Source organism: Anastrepha ludens, chromosome X (assembly GCF_028408465.1).
Source record: "Anastrepha ludens isolate Willacy chromosome X, idAnaLude1.1, whole genome shotgun sequence".
NCBI classification, from domain to species: Eukaryota; Metazoa; Arthropoda; class Insecta; order Diptera; family Tephritidae; genus Anastrepha; species Anastrepha ludens.
Window position 1 is genome coordinate 39,936,158 of NC_071503.1, and position 20,856 is coordinate 39,957,013.

The following is a 20,856-nucleotide window of genomic DNA, read 5'->3' on the forward strand; positions in this document are numbered from 1 at the left end:
TATTTCATCCCATAATTCAGTATCCATTACTGCAGGAATCGTCGTCACGATCGTTGTGATATATCGTATGGCTTGAAGATATTTTTAAAGCATTCAGAGAAGGTATTAGCTTTCTCTATATTGGTTTTATGCTCATGTAGTATCTGATTTTATTATTGGTGGATATTGTGTAGCTGGTTGTGAATATTTTTTCGCGCATTTTAAGTACTCACTAAAAGAGCTATTTCTAACATCCTTTATCTATTTAGAGAGTTCCTTGTGTAGACTAAAATATCATCCGTATAGATCAGGTGCTCAGGTAGGTAGGTAGGTCATCCTATTGCACTGACAGACTTAGACCTTTCGTAGATCCATTGTGATACCACTGGAACTTATCCTTACTTTATGGGTTCCTTTTTAAACCAACCGGTAGCTTTAATAACCGAGCAAAGCTTCGTTGGTTTCAGATGCGCTAAATCAGTTAAAAATGCCGTACCAAGAGTGTGGAGCCTCCTTATGGCTAAACTTTCACACTCACATAAAAGGTGTCTGACTCTTTCTTCTTCTCCTGTGTTAAGACAGCTTCTACACAAATCGTAATATGGGAGTCCTAATCTCCTTGCGTGGTATCCTACAATGACCAGTTAGTACCCCTATCATGTTTCTTAGAACTTCCCTGCTAAATCTTAAAAAGCTCTTTGATCGACCGCAGTTTTACTTCTGCCTGCTTAGTTCGTTTGGCCAACTTTTCCTTGTTGAGGGTTTTCGTATCTCATTACACCGCGTTACACACATTCTGTCCTATGCACCAAATATACTTTTTCGGAAAGGGGATAAAAAATAAAAGAACACGTGTATCGGCGATTTTCATGTACACGTCACAATTTTTTTTTTTGTATTTTATAACTTTAAACGAGCAATTCTTGTATGCATATCTGTATAGCCACACGATCTCAGGATTAGCTTAACGGACTTGAATGAAATTGGGCACACAGATAGTGTATCACATTTCTAGACTTTTCACCTAGCTGTTGCCGCTGACAATATTTCACAGGGTTGCCACCTGTTCGAAATTAAAAAAAAAATTGCATGAGATATGCCGATGTGGGTATCAAAAGAAAGGTATTTCACTCCGCATTGCAATAGAGATATAAAACCCCGAATTTTTTTATTAATTTTATTATATTCAAATTACAAATTGTTACATTAAAAATTTTAATGCTTTTAAAGAAACTTAGGCCTCTTATTTTTGCGTTTGTAAGCATTTGTGTCAGTATCGCGACAAATAGACCAACAGTATTCGCCAAGCATATGCGTAATGTCTTGTCCTTTAAAGCGCTTTTCAATAGCCGCAATGTCCTGATTGAACCTTTCGCCATGTTCATCGCTACAAGCTCCTAAATCACCAGGGAAACAATCTAAATGATTGTGAAGGAAATGGATCTTTAGCGACATTAATATGCCCATTTCGCCATATGCCGAAATCATTTCTGCAACAATATTTTTATAATTTTCAGCTCGTTTGTTGCCAAGAAACTGCTCAATAACGGCAACTGTGCCTTTCCATGCACGTTGTTCGATAGCATTCAATTTTGATGAAAATTCATAACTTGCAACTATTTTTTTTATCTGCGGACCACTGAAAACACTTTAAATTATACACATCATTAAAAAAATAAAGTTACTAAAAGCCTTCGTAAAAAAAATACCTGCATGAACCTTTGCGCCGCTCAGTTTCGGAAAAATATTGCGCAAACTTGCAATCGCCTCGCCCTCACGATCCAGTTTTTTAACAAAATTTGATACAACACCGAGCTTAATGTGTAGTGAGGGCAAAATGATTTGAGATGGCTGCACTAATGGTAGATTTTCTATACTTTCTACGCCTACTTTGTAGCACTTAAATTCAGTGTAATGCTGATCTCTTTTGCGACCTTCCCATGTACACAAAAATCACTGGTGGGTTGGAAATCCACGCTTAACACCCATGAGTAATCCGACCACTTTTAGTTCGCAGCATATTTTCCAATTATGCTCTTGGTAGTTTATCAGCTGTAATATTAATTCCATACCTTCCTATGTTTCTTTGAGGTTGGTGGCATATGCGATCTGGACAGCTGGATGTTTGTTACCGATATGAAGCACCACTACTTTAAGGCTGTTGACCGATGCATCGATGAAAAGTCGCCACTCCTCTGAAATATGAGGGTAACCAATCTTTTCAAACATCGAATCAATATCACAACAATAAGCCAGGTTTTTTCCGATATTCGTGCAATTTAAAAAATTCGTCATATGGAATTCTGCTACGTCGACCACGAGCGGCTGTTATTTTAAAATCAGCCGCCACTATATTCCACTGCTTGAAGCGTGATGCAAATAGTTCGGCTGTTCTCTTTGACAAATTTCCTTCTCGTAGAAGGTCATTGAAGTCGGCTTGCGTTACTAAATGCGGCACTGCAGTCCCAAGTATTGGTACCCTTTAGTTTGAGTACGTGGTAGCCAAATTGTTGGTACAGAGTACTTTATTGTTGACCTTCCATCAGTAAACTTGCATAAATTTCTATAGCGATAGTCGCACACGACTTCCGGAATATACCACAAGTAAGGAACATAAGCAGTCTTGAATATTTTCTGAAACGAATTAACCACTGTTTTCGTAATATTTTTAAAATTTTTACTTGGTGCGAATAAGCCACAAACGTAACAAAAGTTATTTCAAGTCGAGCACTGCATTTTTCGTAAGATGAAATATACAGAAAGACGTTTTCGCGCAACAGAACTTAAAACAATTGTCAAAGTATACGTCTCCTAGTAGCGCAACTGTCAGATGATCGGAGCTTCCGGAACTGTAACAAACACACAAATGGCACAGAGTGTGTTGTATGAAACAATAAATTAAAGGTTAATAAGTTATTTAAAAATTTCGAGTCCCTTCAAGTTATGCCGAAAATTTAGAAAAAAAATTTTTTTTTGAAAAAAAAATTCAAGAAAATCTGAGAATTGATAAAATTTTTATATTATTTTTTATATCTATTTCTGATTTTATTTACAATTTATTTTACATAATAAAAACATTTCCACGAGTCTGCCTGCAGAAATTCAGCGCGATTGGATCACGGAAAAAGGGTTAAAAATTGATCCAAAGTTTTTCACACAGGCGGACTACGAGCTCTATATTTTATACATAAAAAAAAATTCTGACGTGTACATGAAAATCGCCGATACACGTGTATTTTTATTTTTCTCCCCTTTCCGAAAAAGTACATTTGGTTCATAGGACAGAAAAAAAGTTCGTTTTTGTAAAGCAGTGTTATAGATTGACTTTTTGATTTTTGTAACAAGTGAGTTAAGGGCTATTTCTGTGGATTTTTCTTTACAGTACGCATGTTGTGAGATAATAAGCTTGTTGGGGTTGATATTAGCTTAACTATACTCTTCTATTATTCTTTCTAATGTTTTTAGTAAAAATTAGAATAACCTAATTAGCCTAAAATGCCTGGGTGTTATGTGTGAGCTTTTTCCTGCCTAAGGGATAAAGTCAACTTTTACTTCTTTGCATACGGATGGAACGCATTTGAGCTTCAGAGCAGCCTTGAATATAACCGTTTACCACTCCATCTGGACCTGGTGATTTAAATGGTTTAAGGGTGTTCACTACCCAGGTTATCCTAGTTTCGGTGATTATATCTTCAATGGAATAAGTATTGTAAAATAAAAATTATTGTATTGTATAATATAATAGGTGATTTGTTGCTGGGAAAGTGTGTGTTCACTAACAAAAGCAATCTAGATACCTCTGTGGTTCCTCCGTTGGTCTTTTTCAAATTCGGGCTGGCAGGAGCCTCGTGGGCTTCTTCCCTCAAATCTTATTTCTATATAGCGATGATCGGAGTATGAATGCTCATTCAAAACTCTCCATTGTGTCATCTTTTCGTAAAGGGTGTAATTGGCCAGCGTATTATCAAGAGCTTCTTGTCTATTAGGTGTAATAAATGTGGGTTGCCTTTCTTACACATTAAAATTTACTACCTATCATAACGGGTGATTTTTTAGCTATTATCTTTTTAAACAGTTGGTTTAAACAGCTGACGCACGTTTCGTGTTTTGTTTCACTGTCAAACATCTTCAGTTTGGTCTATAATTTAACCATGAATCGTCTTACAAACGAACAACGCTTGCAAATCATTGAATTTTATTATAAAAATGCGTGTTCTGTTTAGAAAGTTTATCGCGCGCTTCTTCCATTTTATGGTCAGTTCAATCGACCCAATGAAGTGGCTATTCGAGCTATTGTGACTAAGAACGAAATTTACATTATTGGACATCAAACCACCAACACGCTTACGTAGAGTGCAAACTGAAGAAAATATCGCAGCTGTATCGGCCAGTGTTAATGATGGCCATCAATTATCGATTCGTTGGGCCTCTGTTACTCAACAACGTGGAGAATTTTGCGAAAGGATTTAGGTGTGAAACCTTTCAAAATACAGCTGGTGCAAGAATTGAAGCCGAACGACCTACCGCAACGCAGAATTTTTGGTGAATGGGCTCTTGGAAAGTTGGCCGAAGATCCATTTTTTTATCGAAAAATTGTGTTCAGCGACGAAGCTCATTTTTGGATCAATGGGAACGTAAATAATCAGAATTGTCGATTTTGGAGTGAAGATCAGCCAGAAGAATTGGAAGAGCTACCAATGTATCCAGAAAAGGTCACAGTTTGGTGCGGTTTATGATCTGGAGGTATCATTGGACCGTACTTCTTCAAAGATGCTGCGAATCGTAACGTAACTGTGAATGATGAGCGCTACCGATAAATGATATCCAACTTTTTTTGCCCAAAATGCAAGAGTTTGACTTGCATGACATGTGGTTTCAGCACGCGTAACAATGGACTTGTTGAGGGGACCTGTCAATTGGGCACCCAGATCGTGTGATATAACGCCTTTAGATGTTTTTTTTGTTGGGCTATGTTAAAGCTCATGTCTATTCAGACAAGCCTGCTTCAATAAACGCATTGGAAGACAACACTAAAGCATTTATATATGAGATACCGGCCGAAACATTGGAAAGAGTATGCCAAAATTGGTCTTAAAGGATGGACCATTTAAAGCGCAGTCGCGGTCAACATTTGCATGAAATAATCTTCAAACATTATATTATATGGACTGTACTATCGATTTGAATAAAAGTTTCATAAATTTTTCTGAATTTTACGTGTGTTTTTTTGAAAAACTTTCCTATAGCTCTAAAAAAATCACCCTTTTCGTATTTGTATTTTGAACTTCCAGCAAAACAATGCTTATTAGTATACACATATGCACACACAGTGCCCTGTTTATTTTTCTAGGTGCGTATGTCGTCCAAAGCTAAAATTATATGCCTAGCGACTACCAGATCAAAATGCATTAATAGGCGCAACCGTAGCGGCCTTCATTCTAGTTGCCATGGCGCTGAACAATCCAAATTAGTCACAACAAGTTAAGGAATGATTTCATTCACAAATTATAAATAAAAAAAGAGGTTGTCTATAAAGTCGGTTTACTGACGATAGTTTAACGTTACAATGTCATAAGAAAATACTGATGGAATGGTTGCCTTTTTCAAAAGAAAATTTTAATTTTATTTGTTTGATAGATATTTTGTATGGATATATAGAAGGAGGTAAATGGAATCGCAATGGAATTGATCAAGTTACATTTACACAAACGTGAAAAATTACGAAACATTTATCAAATTCATGAGAGATATGTTCAAGTTCGGTTGTGCATCAGAAGTTAATAAGTTAACAACACTAAGAGGCACCATCATCGATTTGACTTTTTCAAGACACATTACACTCGAAACACTCCATTTCATTTCCTACTTTTACTATCATCATCCTATTCTCAACAGAGAAATGGTTCATTACCATGCACACAGGAAGAAAGCATATGCAAATACAAATATGTGAATTTATATACATAAGCGCATATACATACATATATACGCTCACTCAAGTATTGGAGAGATAGATGTCGAACGTTGCCGAACGCGGGGGCCGATTGTGCCTATTGGTCGTTCGTTTCGCGCTCTCGCTTGCAGTTGAAGCAAGGTACATTAGCTTACATTTTCTTGCGTACAGAATAGATTCATACATGTGATATGTCCACATGATTTGTATGCATCTTTACATACCTATATGTTGATTTGTTCTTTTTGTTTGAAAATTGCGCGAAATTGCATGTTTATAGGTATTGGCATAGGACATATGTATATTAGACTATGAAAATTGCACCAAAGTATATGTATGTATGCATGTTTATATACATATGTATATTAGTATACAACATATCTTATAAGGTATGTGGTAAATAATACCATTCAATTTTTCCTTCGTATATAGTAATAAAAACATTAAAACAACAGGTATTATTAACAACTAGTCGTCACTAATTATAAATTCGGGAAGAATGATGATGATACAATTGGTTTTATTTTCAATTCTTCAAGTAAATCAAATTAATAATCCTGATAGAGAAATGGCTCATTACCATGCACACAGGAAGAAGGCGTATGCAAATACAAATATGTGAATTTATATACATATGCGCATATACATATATACAGGGTTTGATTGTAAAGTAATGAGCCTTATTTTTTTAAGCAGTTTTATTAAACCTTTTGGCTTATACAAGTATTGTAATATTCTTCAAAATACGACCTTTGAAGGTCAATACACCGCTGGTAGCGATCCTTTAACTGCAGGAAACATTTTTTAAACTCATCCGCCGGAATCGCGTTCAGTTCGGCTGTCACAGTTTTTTGGATCGCCTCGATGGAGTCGAAACGCCTCCCCTTCAGCTTTCTTTTCAGGCGCGGTAACAAGAAGAGGTCCGGAGGGGACAGGTCTGGGCTGTAGGGGGGGTGGGGAAGCACCGGAACCCCCATCTTGGCCAATGCTGAGGTGCAGAGGAATGCGGTGTGCGTCGGCGCATTGTCGTAATGAAGGGTCCAATTGTTGACGAGGTCGGGCCGAATAATAATAATCGGGTAATAAGTTAAATTTAACTCATCACAGATCTCACGTAGACTAGCACGACGGTCAATGTTCAAAAATTCACGAACCCCGTTCACATCTTCGTCTGTTTGCGTCGTCGAAGGCCTTCCAGATCGGTGTTCGTCTTCGAAGTTCTCCCGGCCTTCCTTGAACGACTTATGCCACCGTTTTACCTGGGCACTAGGCAGAGATTGGTTCCCGTAAGCCTCCTTGAGTGGCCCAATGGTTTCGGTTCTCGTTTTGTTTAGCTTAACTCAAAATTTGATCGCAACGATCACTGCATTTTCGCCACTGCAAAATCCTAACACACTTTTAAAACAGCTTTCACGCGAGGAGCGATGTTGACTGCCCCGCTGTTGCCAGCAAACTGGGACCGGTTTTTAGTGGAAGGGGAAGGTTCAACGATCATTTTCCCCCACCAGCCGATTCGGTTGATCGCTTGGCAGACGCTCCGCGCGGGAAGGCTAATTACTTTTCAATCAAACCATGTATATGCTCACTCAAGTAGGAGAGAGCCAGATGTCGAACATTGCCGAACGCGGAAGCCGATTGAGTCTCTTTGTCGTTCCTTCTGCGCTCTCGCTTGCAGTTCAAGCAAGGTAACGCCGCATGAGCAAGATAACGCCGCATTTTTTGGTGCGTGCAGCCGGCTACATCGAATTATAAGACGTTGTCACGTCAAAATAGTTAAGTAAATTCTAAGTATAATCATGCAGGGCTGAACAAATTCAACCATATATATTTTAAGAACAACAAAAGATAAACATACTTTAAGAATAACAAAAGATAAATATTTGTATGTATTTTATAAATAACAAAAGGTAAACATATGTTAAGAATAACAAAAGATAAACATGTTTTCCCTAAACAGCAAACAAAGGAACTAATATAGAAGTCGTGTACCTAAAACAGTAAGATGAGGTAAAAGTATAAATACGACTGTCAAATATGTTGACAGTCAGTCCAGTATTGACATAGTGTTAAGAACTACTCTAAAATTAAATCTTCCAAGCCTTTAACTGGCGGCGCTAAACAGTTGCAACTATTATACCGTACAAGAAAAACTCATCGTCAAAAAATTCGAGCTCATAGTTCTAAGAGCAAAGTACTTTCATTCATAAAACGAGCCGCCTTCTAAATGCTCGACAACCGCAGCTGCTGTGCGTCAAGTGCGCGATGAGCATGCAGTAAGTTGCAGAAAACAGCACAAGTAGCTTATAAAAACGGTCTGTGTTGGTCAATACTAGGAGAAAATTTCTCCTTCTTCTTCTTCTTTTATTTAGGACATGCATGTTTTCCTTTACACAATTTCTTATATAATTTATATAAATTTAATTTAAATATAATTTTATAATTTATCATATTAATAATATTGAATTATATATGTAATATATAAATACATAACTGACATAAATTTTTTTATTGAAGATGATATCCAGCTTTGCGCCCATCTTTTCGGTGGTCTTCCAGGACGTCGCCTTTCCACTGGAATTCCGTCACGTGCAATCTTTATTAATCGGTTGTTGGAGGCTCTGGAAACATGCTCGTTCCATGCGCGTCTTCTTGATCTTATAAATGTGTCAATGTCATCGATGTTCGTCTGGATTCTATTATAATGGTTTCTACAGCAATTCCACCTCGTTTTTCCAGCTATCGTCCTTAATGTGTGCATTTCTGTTGGTTGGTTAGAGTGGTGATTCATCCAGAATCCAACTAACGCCTCCGCACTATTTTGTTGCCACATCCTCGTTACCAAATTGTTTAACAGTTATTTACAGCAAGACTATATCCAGTCTGTGCGCTTTAGGAATCTTATTAGGTTGTTGGCGTCTAAGCCAGACAGTTGCTCGAGACTCCTGAACAGCGGTTTGCCCAGGGTTAACATTCTGTCGTTTCATAGGGCAGGGCATTCACAGAGGAAATGGAAGATTGTTTCTTTTTTCTCCGGTTGCTTACAACTATGACAGTATGTGTTGTGAGGGATAATTGGGCGGCTTGTTCTCCGATAGACCAGAAGCCAGTTATGACTGCCGTGAGTCTATAGGCGTCCTGTCGTTTCATGCTTATCAGTGTCGACGATTGCTTGAGGTTGTAGGTAGGCCATAACGTCCTGCTGACTTTGCATTTCGTCTGGTCTCTCCATCTACAGTCCGCGATTAGAACGTATTTTAGGGAAATTTCATTATTGACTGCACCTAATGGTGTGAAAACCGATTCTGCAAGAACGCTATTCATGGCAGATCCCCCTCTTGCCAGTTCATCAGCTTTTTCGTTACCTTCTATGTTCCGGTGTCCCGGGACCCAAATTAAGGTTACTTTATGGTGTTCGCTCAAATTGGTGAGGCTATTCCCACTTTGCTTCACCACTTTAGAGGTTGTTATAATCGCGTCCAGCGCCTGGATTGCAGCTTGGCTATCCGAAAGAATAGCGATATTGCCCTTAAAAGAGAAATCTGCGGTTAATAACCTACAGGCTTCCCCAATTGCTAGTACTTCCGCTTGAAAGACACTGCTGGTATTAGGGAGACGCACAGATTTTTCAATTCCAAGTCTACGAGAATATATACCAGCTCCAACACCACAATCCATTTTACTCTCATCTGTATAGACTGTGGTATCGAAGTTGTTTAGAGAGAATCCCTTATTCCATTCTTTCTTAGATGGAAAGAGTGTGGCAAAATTTCAATTTAACTTTACCATCGGGAGGATGTAGTCAGTCCTCATCGAGGTTAACTGAGCTTGTCGCAATAATAGACTAGCGTGACCATAAGTTTTTTCTTTCCAGCGACCCGCTTCATTTAACCTAATTGCACTCATGGCTGCCGTCTTCTTTATATGTAGGTCTATTGGAATAACGTGTGTCAGTGCATTGAGAACCTCTCTAGGACATGATCTCATTGCACCGACCGTTATTGCACAGGTTGATCTTTGTATTCTGCCGAGTAATTTGGAATTGTACTCTCTCCCTAGAGCTTTCCACCAAACTACCGAACCATACGATAGAATAGGTCGTATAACCGCTTTATACAGCCATAATGCATGCTTAGGTTGAAGACCCCATCTTCTTCCAAGCATACGTTTACAGGTATATAAAGCAATTTCTGCTTTCCTTACCCGTTCTTCGATGTTTAATTTTTCAGCTAAGTTTGGAGTCCAGAATTACCCCTAAGTACTTTGCACTGGTTGATGAAGCCAGAGTTTGTCCGTTGATATTTGGTAAGGTAAAAGTTGGTACCTTGTATCTGGTGGTAAAAAGGATAAGTTCTGTTTTACGCGGGTTTAAACTTAGGCCACATTCTAGGGATGTATGGGATTTAGCAATACAAGGCAACGGCCTTGACTGGGTTTAACATGGCAAACTCCAGGGACCTATCCTTGTCACTTGCTTTATTCAAGTCAACACACAGCCCCCTGGATTAGATCCTGTCTTTTCCTTGGCCATCCTGGATAGCTGCTGAGCACCCGCCGGGCAGTGAACGAATGTGTGAGACGAATGTCCCCCCCAGGACATTAAATTTGGGTTGTGCGCTGGGTTTGGGACCGGCCACGGAAAACAAAAACAACCAGTGAAGACCGCAATAGCCTCGGATAATGAACCCCTCAACGTTGACGACCATCGCAAACGAAAACCGGACTACGATTTACGGATATGCACCTGGAATGTCCGAACCCTAAATAGAGAAGGTGCCTCTATCCAGTTGGCGGAAGCCTTCGAAAAAATTAAGGCTGATATCACCGCCATCCAGGAGATAAGATGGACAGGACAAGGCTGCTCTAAGCAAGCAGGCTGCGATATCTACTACAGCTGCCATGCGGAGCGGTGCGAATTAGGATGCGGATTTGTTGTAAGCGGGAGGCTTCGGTCCCACGTCTCTAGGTTCACACCTGTGAGCGAAAGGCTAGCCACAATCCGTATCAAGGCACGGTTCTTCAACATAAGCCTGATTTGCGCGCACGCCCCAACGGAGGAAAAGGACGATGCCATCAAAGACAGTTTCTATGCGAGACTCGAGCAAGTGTATGACCGCTGCCCAGCCCACGACGTGAAGATCGTACTCGGGGACTTCAACGCAAAGGTTGGGCGAGAATCTGTCTTCGATCCCACTGTCGGTCAGTTCAGCCTCCACGAGACCTCATCGAACAATGGTCTAAGGCTGATCGACTTCGCTGCGGCGCGAAACATGGTAGTTAGTAGCACCAGATTTCAACACCTCAACATCCATAAGGCCACCTGGCTGTCCCCTGATCAAAGAACGCGCAACCAAATTGATCATGTTGTGATCGACGGAAGGCATGCTTCATGTGTGCAGGATGTGCGAACGTTCTGTGGAGTGAACATCGACTCTGACCACTATCTTGTCGCAGCCAAGATACGCATGCGGTTATGCAATGCGAAGAACGTGCGCCCCACTACGCAACGAAAGCTAGACGTCGCTAAGCTGCTATCACAACGGACTGCCGAAACTTACTCCGCTCACCTCTCGGAGTTGCTCCTCCACGATTCTCTACCTGCAGACGCAGGCGTACTTTGGGCACATATATCCCGCTCTATGCGAGCTGCCGCTGAAAAAACCATTGGGTTCCAACGCCCACCTAAACGAAACCAATGGTACGATGAAGAGTGTCGCGAAGCTACTGCAGCGAAGAACGCAGCTTACAGAAGAACTCTGCAGTGAGCTGCAACGCGGGCCGTGCGAGATAACTACAGGGAAAAGAGATCGGAAGAGAGGCGCCTCTTCAGACGCAAGAAGCGAGAACAGGAGAAGAGTGAGCGTGAGCTGCTAGAGGAGTACAGGGGCAGGAATGATGCTCGAAAATTCTATCAACAAGTCAAGCGTCTGACACAAGGTTTCAAGACCGGAGCATCAGCCTGCAGAGATAAAAATGGAAATCTGGTTATGGATACACAGTCCACACTGGGCATATGGAGGGAACACGTCTGCAACTTACTTGCTGGCGATGACGCACACAATTCCGACCAAGTAGAAGATGACCCGATACCGCCAATCGACGATAATTTGGACGTTCCACCACCTAGTCATGCCGAAGTCAGAGTTGCCATTCAGCGGCTCAAGAATAACAAAGCGGCTGGCGCTGAGGGCTTGCCCGCTGAATTGTTCAAGACTGGCGGCGATGTGCTGATAGGGAGCATGCATCAGCTCATTTGCAAAATATGGCTAGCAGAAAGCATGCCCGACGATTGGAATCTCAGTGTCCTTTGTCCTGTACTGAAGAAGGGTGACCCGACGATCTGCACCAACTATCGGGGCATCAGTCTTCTAACCATCGCGTACAAGGTCCTATCTAGCGTACTATGTGGAAGACTTAAGCCGTTTGCCAACACAGTGATCGGGCCTTATCAGTGCGGCTTCAGAAGTGGTAAGTCCACCATCGACCAGATTTTCACATTACGCCAAATCCTGGAAAAGACCCATGAAAAGCAAGTCGACACCCATCATCTTTTTGTCGACTATAAAGCTGCGTTCGATAGCTCGATAAGGGATTGCCTGTACGCCACCATGTCTGGGTTCGGTATACCAGCGAAGCTCATACGGCTTTGCAGAATGACGTTGAGCAACACAACCAGCTCCGTCAAGGTAGCAAATAACCTCTCCGAGCCATTCAGTACCGTTCGAGGTTTCAAACAAAGCGATCCACTGTCATGCAACCTCTTCAACTTCGTGATGGAAGGGGTGCTCCGAAAAGCAGGTGTGGATCGTAATAGCACTATTTTCTACAAATGTGTCCAGCTCCTTGCGTACGCCGATGACATTGACATTATCGGCCGCTGTAAGCGAGATGTCACGGCTGCGTTTTCTGCTATCGAGAAGGAATCATCACGAGTGGGTCTGGCGGTGAACGAGGGTAAAACAAAGTATATGCTGTCTACAACGCGGAACACACGGCGTGTAGGAACGCACGTCATTGCGGACAACTATACTTTCGAAGTTGTGCCAGAATTTATTTATCTTGGCACCGCCGTTAACAGCAACAACGATATCAGCCTGGAGATCAAACGGAGAATCACTCTTGCTAATAGGTGTTACTATGGGCTAAGTAAGCAATTGAGTAGTCGAGCCCTCTCTCGCATGACCAAACTGACACTTTACAAGACGCTCATCATACCCGTGTTGCTTTATGGCGCAGAGGCATGGGTAGTGTCACAAATCGATGCAGCCGCTCTTGGGGTGTTCGAGAGAAAAGTTCTTCGTAAGATCTTCGGTCCTGTGCGCGTTGGCGAAGACTACCGTTCAAGAATGAACCACGAGCTGTATGAGCTCTACGCCGACATTGACGTAGTTCAACGCATCGCCATCCAACGCCTGCGTTGGCTACGGCATGTCGTGCGTATGGATGAAGACGCTCCAGCAAAGAAGGTGTTCGAGGGCGAAGTCCAAGGAAGCCGACGCAGAGGAAGACCATTGCTCCGGTGGAAAGACCAGGTGGAGGAAACCCTATGCTCGCTTGGTGTACAGAATTGGAGAAGGCGCGCGCGGAGCAGAAGCGCCTGGAGAGAGCTAGTGAGGTCGGCCGTAACTCGGTAACGGGTTGTTATGGCCACCTAAGTAAGTAAGTACATTCTGTAGCCCAAGAGCTAAGCTCGCCTAACGCCCTTGGGATGATCCCACTGATCGTATGCGGACACAGTCCTGACACCATTAGCACCACATCATCAGCGTACGCCACCACTTTTACCCCACCTCCATTAAGTTCTATTAAGATTTTGCTTGGTTAAGTTGATATTACCCATATTAGCTTTGATGATCCTGGTTTCTAGCATAGAGATGACCCAGTTACTAATGCAACTGTCCACTTCTAAGTCTATCAACGCCCGTTGGATAGCATCTGTGCTAACATTGTTAAAGGCGCCTTCGATATCCAAGAATGCCGACATGGTATAATGTTTGCTCTCTAGAGAGCCCTCTATTGTTCGGATTACCTCGTGGAGCGCTGTCTCCGTAGATTTGCCTTTAAGGTATGCGTGTTGTGCAGTTGATATACCAGAGCTCTCCAAAGAGCTTCTGAGGTGCATATCCAAAAGTCTTTGAAAAGTTTTTAACAGGAAAGACGAAAGACTGATTGGCCTGAAGTCCTTCGCTGATTCTTGGCCTCTTCTACCTACTTTTGGTATGAAGACGACCTTGACTAGTTTCCAACTATCTGGAATATGGCCTAAGTTTAAGCACGCTTTAAAAATTTCCTCTAGCCATGGTAGAATGCAGTCCAAGGTTTCCTGTAACATCTTTGGAATGATCCCATCTGGCCCCGGAGATTTAAAGGGCGAGAAAGATTTGATTGCCCATGAAACTTTTTCCTTGGTAATAATTTCATATTCAAGATGCTGTGGATTCTATTGGCTCCGCCTAATGTTTCCCCTCTCACTTTCGTTAGCGCTGCATCCCGGGAAATGCGTGTTTAGCAGAAGCTTTAGCTATTCTTCTACTGTAGCAGTCCGAGTTCCATCAGGTTTCTTAACCCAAGAAGCCATTGAGTGGTCTTTGGAAAGAACACGGCTAAGCCCAGCAGAATTCCCTCCAGCTCTCTTTTTTGGCGGCCCTGATTTCCTTCTTGTACTGTCTCCGACTTTCTCTGTACAATTCCCAATTGCCCGTCGAGTAGCTGAGGTTAAACGTTGATCTAGATTTTTCCCTTAGTTTTAAGAGCTCACTGCTCCACCAAGGAGGGTGAGTTTTTTTGCTAAATTTTATGGGGCAGGACGTTTTGTAGGCCCTACTAAATGCCTTTTCCAGTGTTATGACCCTACTCTCAAGGTTTTCCGTGATAGTGATTTGAGGGATAGGAATCGCTCCTATCCTCTTGTTTACTGCATTTTTGAACCTCTTGCAGTTGGTTCTTAAAGAATTTCGATACGGTAAGGGTGGATCTACCTTAAGATCCAAATCGTAGAGGATCCAACTATGATCAGAAAAGGACCTTTTATTGGATACCCTTCAATTATCTATCCTTACTGAGCTATTTTCAGACAGCAGAGTAACATCAACCACTTCCTCCCATCCTCTGAAGTACTCCGTACTAGGAAAGGTGAAAGTGGGAGTGTTACCCCTGTTACATACCGATAAGTTAGTATTAATAATAAAATTATATAAAGACTCACCTCGGTCGTTTGTCTCAGAGCTTCCCCACAACGCATGCCTCGCGTTGGTGTCGCATCTGAGTAGCAGGGTTTTGTTTCGGGTTCCTTTAAGCACAAGCACGGATTCGCAGAACGGAATGTCTTCAGCTGGGCCTTCCGTATGCCAAATCGAAGTTTATTTTCCACTTTTTGCAGTGGTTCAAGGCTCTCTTTTGTGATTTGAAGAAGGAACAACACGCTGTGCTTTTGCGGAGCCTGAGCGGTTGTGAACCTGGCGATAGGGACTCAACTGATTGGCTTCAAACTCCATGTTTGGTATCCAGATGCGAACGAATATCGTCTTGCGAACGGTTACGTTTTTTGGCTTGTGTCTTTCGGGCGGTTCGGAATGCCAGGTATTCGTCCACCACCTTTACGAATCCTGCCAAGGATAGCGGGAGACCTCTGGTAGGGCTTATACCTTGATGGGCCTTTATTAGCGCGCTTTTGTCCCATGGCTTTAGCGGATGTTGTCGGTTCATTTATAGTTGTTGGCGTGCTGTGGCCCACAGTTTTACTCTCAACTGTTTCCTGCTAGAGGCCAGGAGTTCATCCTCCGAGGAAGATCCGATCCCCAGTTTGTCATGGGTGACCGATTGTTTGCCCCGTCGCTTAGTTTGTGTGCCCGTTTGTCTGTCATGTGCTGTGAATGCGTCCGTTTGTCTTTCCGTCACTTTGTCCGTCTGTTTCTCGCCACTATCCGATTTTTGTTTTTTGTTTGGTTTCATTTTTTTTCTGGTTCGTACGTTCACCTGCCCCGCCCCATGTCGCCATGCGCGGTGACCAAAGAGGAATTATATAATATAATATCTCGCAAAAAACCTGATATTTTTGCACCATTTGTACATCACTTGCATTACTTGTTCTATAATGTTCTGGTTAATTTCTAGCTTACATCTTATTGGTTCCTTAGATATTACTATTGCTTTTGTTTTTGCAGTTTAAACTTCCATATTAAGTTTTAAACCAGTAGTAACGAAACGGTGCAAGAGCCTTTGAAGATTATCTTCACTATCAGCAATTAAAACTGCATCATCTGCATAGCAAATAATTGTTATGTTTTGATTGTTTAATTTGAAGCCTTGAAGTTAGTTAACTTCAGAAATAATTTTATCTATGATTAGATTAAAAAGTTGCGGACTTAATGAATCCCTTTGTCGTATTCCTGTGGTGCACTTATACTGTTGGTAAATTTCTCATTTACCATAACTTTAGTTGGTATTGAGATTCCTAATGACTTCAACAATTTGCCGAGGAACTTTTCTCTCTTTTAAAATTTCCAAGACGTCCTTCAGCCTGACTCGGTCGAAAGCTTTTTTAAGGTCTACAAAACACATGAAGGCTGGAGAAAATCTCAAAACAATCATTTTATGCTCTCTGATAGTAGGTAAATAATTATATTAATTAGTATATTACTTTACGTGTCTTCAATTGATAAAAAGTGCTTATGCATATATCAGCAAGGTTAGAAACTTACTTTGAAATCAGAGATTTGAAGGTTACTGTGCATACAATGCTGTGCCTATGATTGTGCTCTGTGCCTATGAATGCGCGCTGGATTTTTTTTTTTTTTCATTTCCTACATTAATCATGCATCTATCATAGTGACATCAATTAGTTAGGAAGATTATTAAATATATTTCATCATTCCCAGTGCCAAGACAAGTACAACGATTACAGTTAGCGATTACAAAACAGTTATTTTACAATAGCATACGAGAATTGATAGTTAATTTAATAGGTCAATTTGTCGGTTTCTCTTCAGACGTCGTAAAGTTCTTCTTTCAAGTTGTGAAAGTGTATTGACTTTGTTGTTTTTGTGCTGGTTTATTTCGTTAAAATATCTTGTTGATATCGCTTTTACTTCTTCGTTGATTGATGGTACATTGAACGTTGTATGGAAGACATAATTTTTTGTGTACCTATCGGACATTGTTATTATTGTTGTCGTTGTATGTACTTTGTTAATGTGAGTTCTTCTTGCAGTTCCCCAGACTTGAAGTCCGCACGTCCAGATTGGCTTGCTGACCGCGTTGTATAAAATAGTGAGCTTAGAATTTCTACCTACTAGCCAATGCAATTGTCGAAATTTTTCCTTTATTTGTTTTATTTTCTTTTTGATACGATCTTTCCAAGTTAATTTTGAGTCCAGATGGATTCCAAGATATTTTGCAGATGCTTCAATTAGTTATTTTTATTGTTGAGCTTAATAGGCATAGCAGCACCTTCTGTTCTTGTCGTAAATAGTACTTGTACAGATTTATCTTCATTTACTTTTAAGCTCCATTTGTCAAACCACTTCTTTACATTATTGGTGTACATCTGTAATTTTGTTGTTGCGGTTGAGAGGTTTTTGTCAGACGACAATAAAATTGTGTCGTCTGCAAATGTTGCTATAGTTGAATAAGTTTCGTCTGGGAGTGGGATGTCAGAGGTGAATAAGACATATAACAGGGGTCCTAGAACGCTGCCTTGAGGAACTCCTGCTGTTAACTTTATTTCCATGCCTGAAACTATTTTTTGTGTATCTCGATGTATTTGTTGGATAGTTTTTTTTTTTTTCGAAAACCGAATTGATGATCTGGAATGATATTTTTCGGGTCAAGTATTGGGGTAATTCTGTCATGTTAAAATTTTTCTGCGATTTTAGATATAGTCAAAAGTAAGCTTATAGGTCGATATAAAGTTAAAGTTGTTGGGTTTTTACCTGGTTTTGGTAGCGCAATGATTTTTGCGACTATCCATACTTTTGGGAAGTATTGTAAGTTGAACATACCGTTCAACACGTTTCTAAGGAATATTTAAGCCTCAATTGGTAGCTCCATAAGTGCCTTACCTGTCAGCATATCATATCAGGGTGCTTTTTTATGTTAAATTCTAGTTTTGATGCATAATACCACTTCTAGTGTGCTCGTATTTCCTATTTTTGTGATGGTATCAGTGTTAACATTACTTATCGTGCCAATTTGTTTATGTTCGTCGTTCGATAGGACTTTTGCGAAATAATTTTCTGAGAAGTTTTACCGTAATATTTTTTTGCTGGGACAAGTGCACATACACACATCATATATATGTATATGCGCATATGTATGTATATAAATTCACATATTTAAATTTGCATGTGCCATCTTCCTGTGTGCGTGAAGCGTTTTCTATAAAGGATTTTGATTTGGGAATTCAATCAACAGTTTAACAGACAGACAAAATAATATATTATATGTGAACTGTTTAGCGCTGTTCATAACAACAGCACAATGAGTGCATATGAGTGCGCGCTGGATACCGTGGACATTTTTTGCTAATCGTAATATTTTTTCTGTTGCAACTGCACGCGTCCGCATATGTGTAAATTTACAAATTTAAATTAGCTTATGTGCCTGATAATGAAGCGTTTTCTATAGAGGATTTTGATTTGGTTGAAGGGAAAGTTTTACAGAGCACCAGACAGACAGACATAATTATGTATATAACTTTGGATGAGCTGAAAAAAATTCTAATATATAGGTCATGTTAACCCTATACACATAACCTTCTAAGCTGCCCTTTTAAACATAACCATTCGTCATTTCGACGAGCTATTATTCGCGATATATAAAATCGGTTGAAAATATATATTTCTGAAAGTTTTAACACACAGTTATATTAACCAAGTATATCTTAAGTAAAACACACAATAAATTTAATTTTTTGTTGGTATATTTTTTTATAATCTATGTTTTTATAAAACGCTCTCTTTTGAGATCACTGTAAGATAACTTACTTATAAAATCTAAAAAAAAAAAACGCAACAAAAACAGCCTCTTATTCTTTGGCGATATTTAACTACTTATATTCATTGAAAATTGTTTGAAGCACATTGTGTACAAAAGTCGATTTTGTGTTCTATGGCTTACGGAGTTGTGTGTTCTTGTTGTAGTGCAACTGGCTTATGTCATTTGTGTGTTGTTGTTGCAATGCAACTGGCTCGCTTGGAGTTCTGCTGAAATGCGAACCGCTGTCGCAGCTTAATTGCAATACAGGGTAAGTTTTGAATTGGCTATTACGTACAGGGTAAGTTTATAAAAATGTGCTAGCTTATTCTGGCTTGTGCTAACTCCCCCCTTCTTAAGCATTGGCGCCTCGCTGATAATTTAGAGAAATTGATGGAAATTCAACTATTGGTGGGATGTGAAAAGTTTTGGGACGCTAGATTGTTCTATAAAATAAAATGTTAGGAATAGCCCGATCCCCGCTAGAATTGCTATAAGGCTGGAACTCATAGAGACCATGCTTCGGAATGAAATGTATTCAAGTTTTTTAACATTCGTTAGATGTAGTTTGTGAAGATATTGCAAGTTTAGTATAATTTCATTTTCTGTTAAATTACCTTGGAGTATCGGTGGGAGTATTTTGTATGACGGTTTTTGCCAATTAGTGTAGCTAATATTTCCGAGAGTGATGGTTTCGTTGAAAAAATCTTTTAAAAATGTGCCATTTAGGGTTTGAGAGGAATTTTTGTAGGTTAAGTTCCCAATGAAGTTAGTGATGAAGAGTGTTCCGTCTGAAATTAATTCGACTATGGGTTTATTTTGGAATTGGTAGTCACAAAGCGCCCGCCGTAGCCGAATGGGTTGGTGCGTGACTACCATTCGCAATTCACAGAGAGAACGTCGGTTCGAATCTCGGTGAAATACCAAAATTAAGAAAAACATTTTTCAAATAGCGGTCGCCCCTCGGCAGGCAATGGCAAACCTCCGAATGTATTTCTGCCATGAAAAAGCTCCTCATAAAAATATCTGCCATTCGGAGTCGGCTTAAAACTGTAGGTCCCTCCATTTGTGGAACAACATCAAGACGCACACCACAAATAGGAGGAGCAGCTCGGCCAAACACCCAAAAAGGGTGTACGCGCCAATTATATATATATATTTATATATATATAGTCACAAAGTGCCTTTTCTTTATTAAAAATCTGTGCGATGCAATGGTTTCTTTTTAAACTGAGTCTTTCTGCAAATTGTAATATTTTCTATTACTGTGCATTCTTCTCGGATGTCATATTTTTCTGTTTCAGAGATAAAAATGTTGGTAAATTCGAGGTAAATTCTTTTATCGTTTTTTACTATTGACCTGATAAGTATATTGTTGTATATTGTATCTTCCGTTTGAGGTAGTGAAATTATATATAGAAGAAGTGAGTCCTTGATTACTATTGACGGTTCTGCGAATTTCAGAGCTTGTAATTCGTTCTTGAATGGAAGCGTTTCGGTTTGAGAGAGGATATTTGCAATGTCTGCTTTACTTAATAACTGTGAGTGTACTATTCCTTTTTTTGCAAGTGGGGTTGCCATAACTATTTGCGAAATTTCCCCTTTTATTAAACCCAATTTATTGAATAATGTCTGTTTGAATATGTCCGTATTATTTGTATTAATTTCGTGAACTATTTTATTGCATCCGTCAAGTATACCGTTAGTGGTTTTATTCAAATACTGCTCAATTGTGTATTGTTTGTGTGTTTCCCTGCTAAGTCAGTTGTCTTGGTTAGAATCTCGTCCCAATCGGTAGCGTCTGGATTACCAGCCAACCATTTCCAGGCTGAGCCAATCCAATTGATTGATCTTTTAGTTTTAGCAAAGGTTCTCGTAAGTAGTTGATCCAATTCAATTTTTGAAAGTTGATGTTATAACTGAGGTGCTAAAGGTCTCGTTTTTCCGATTTCGTA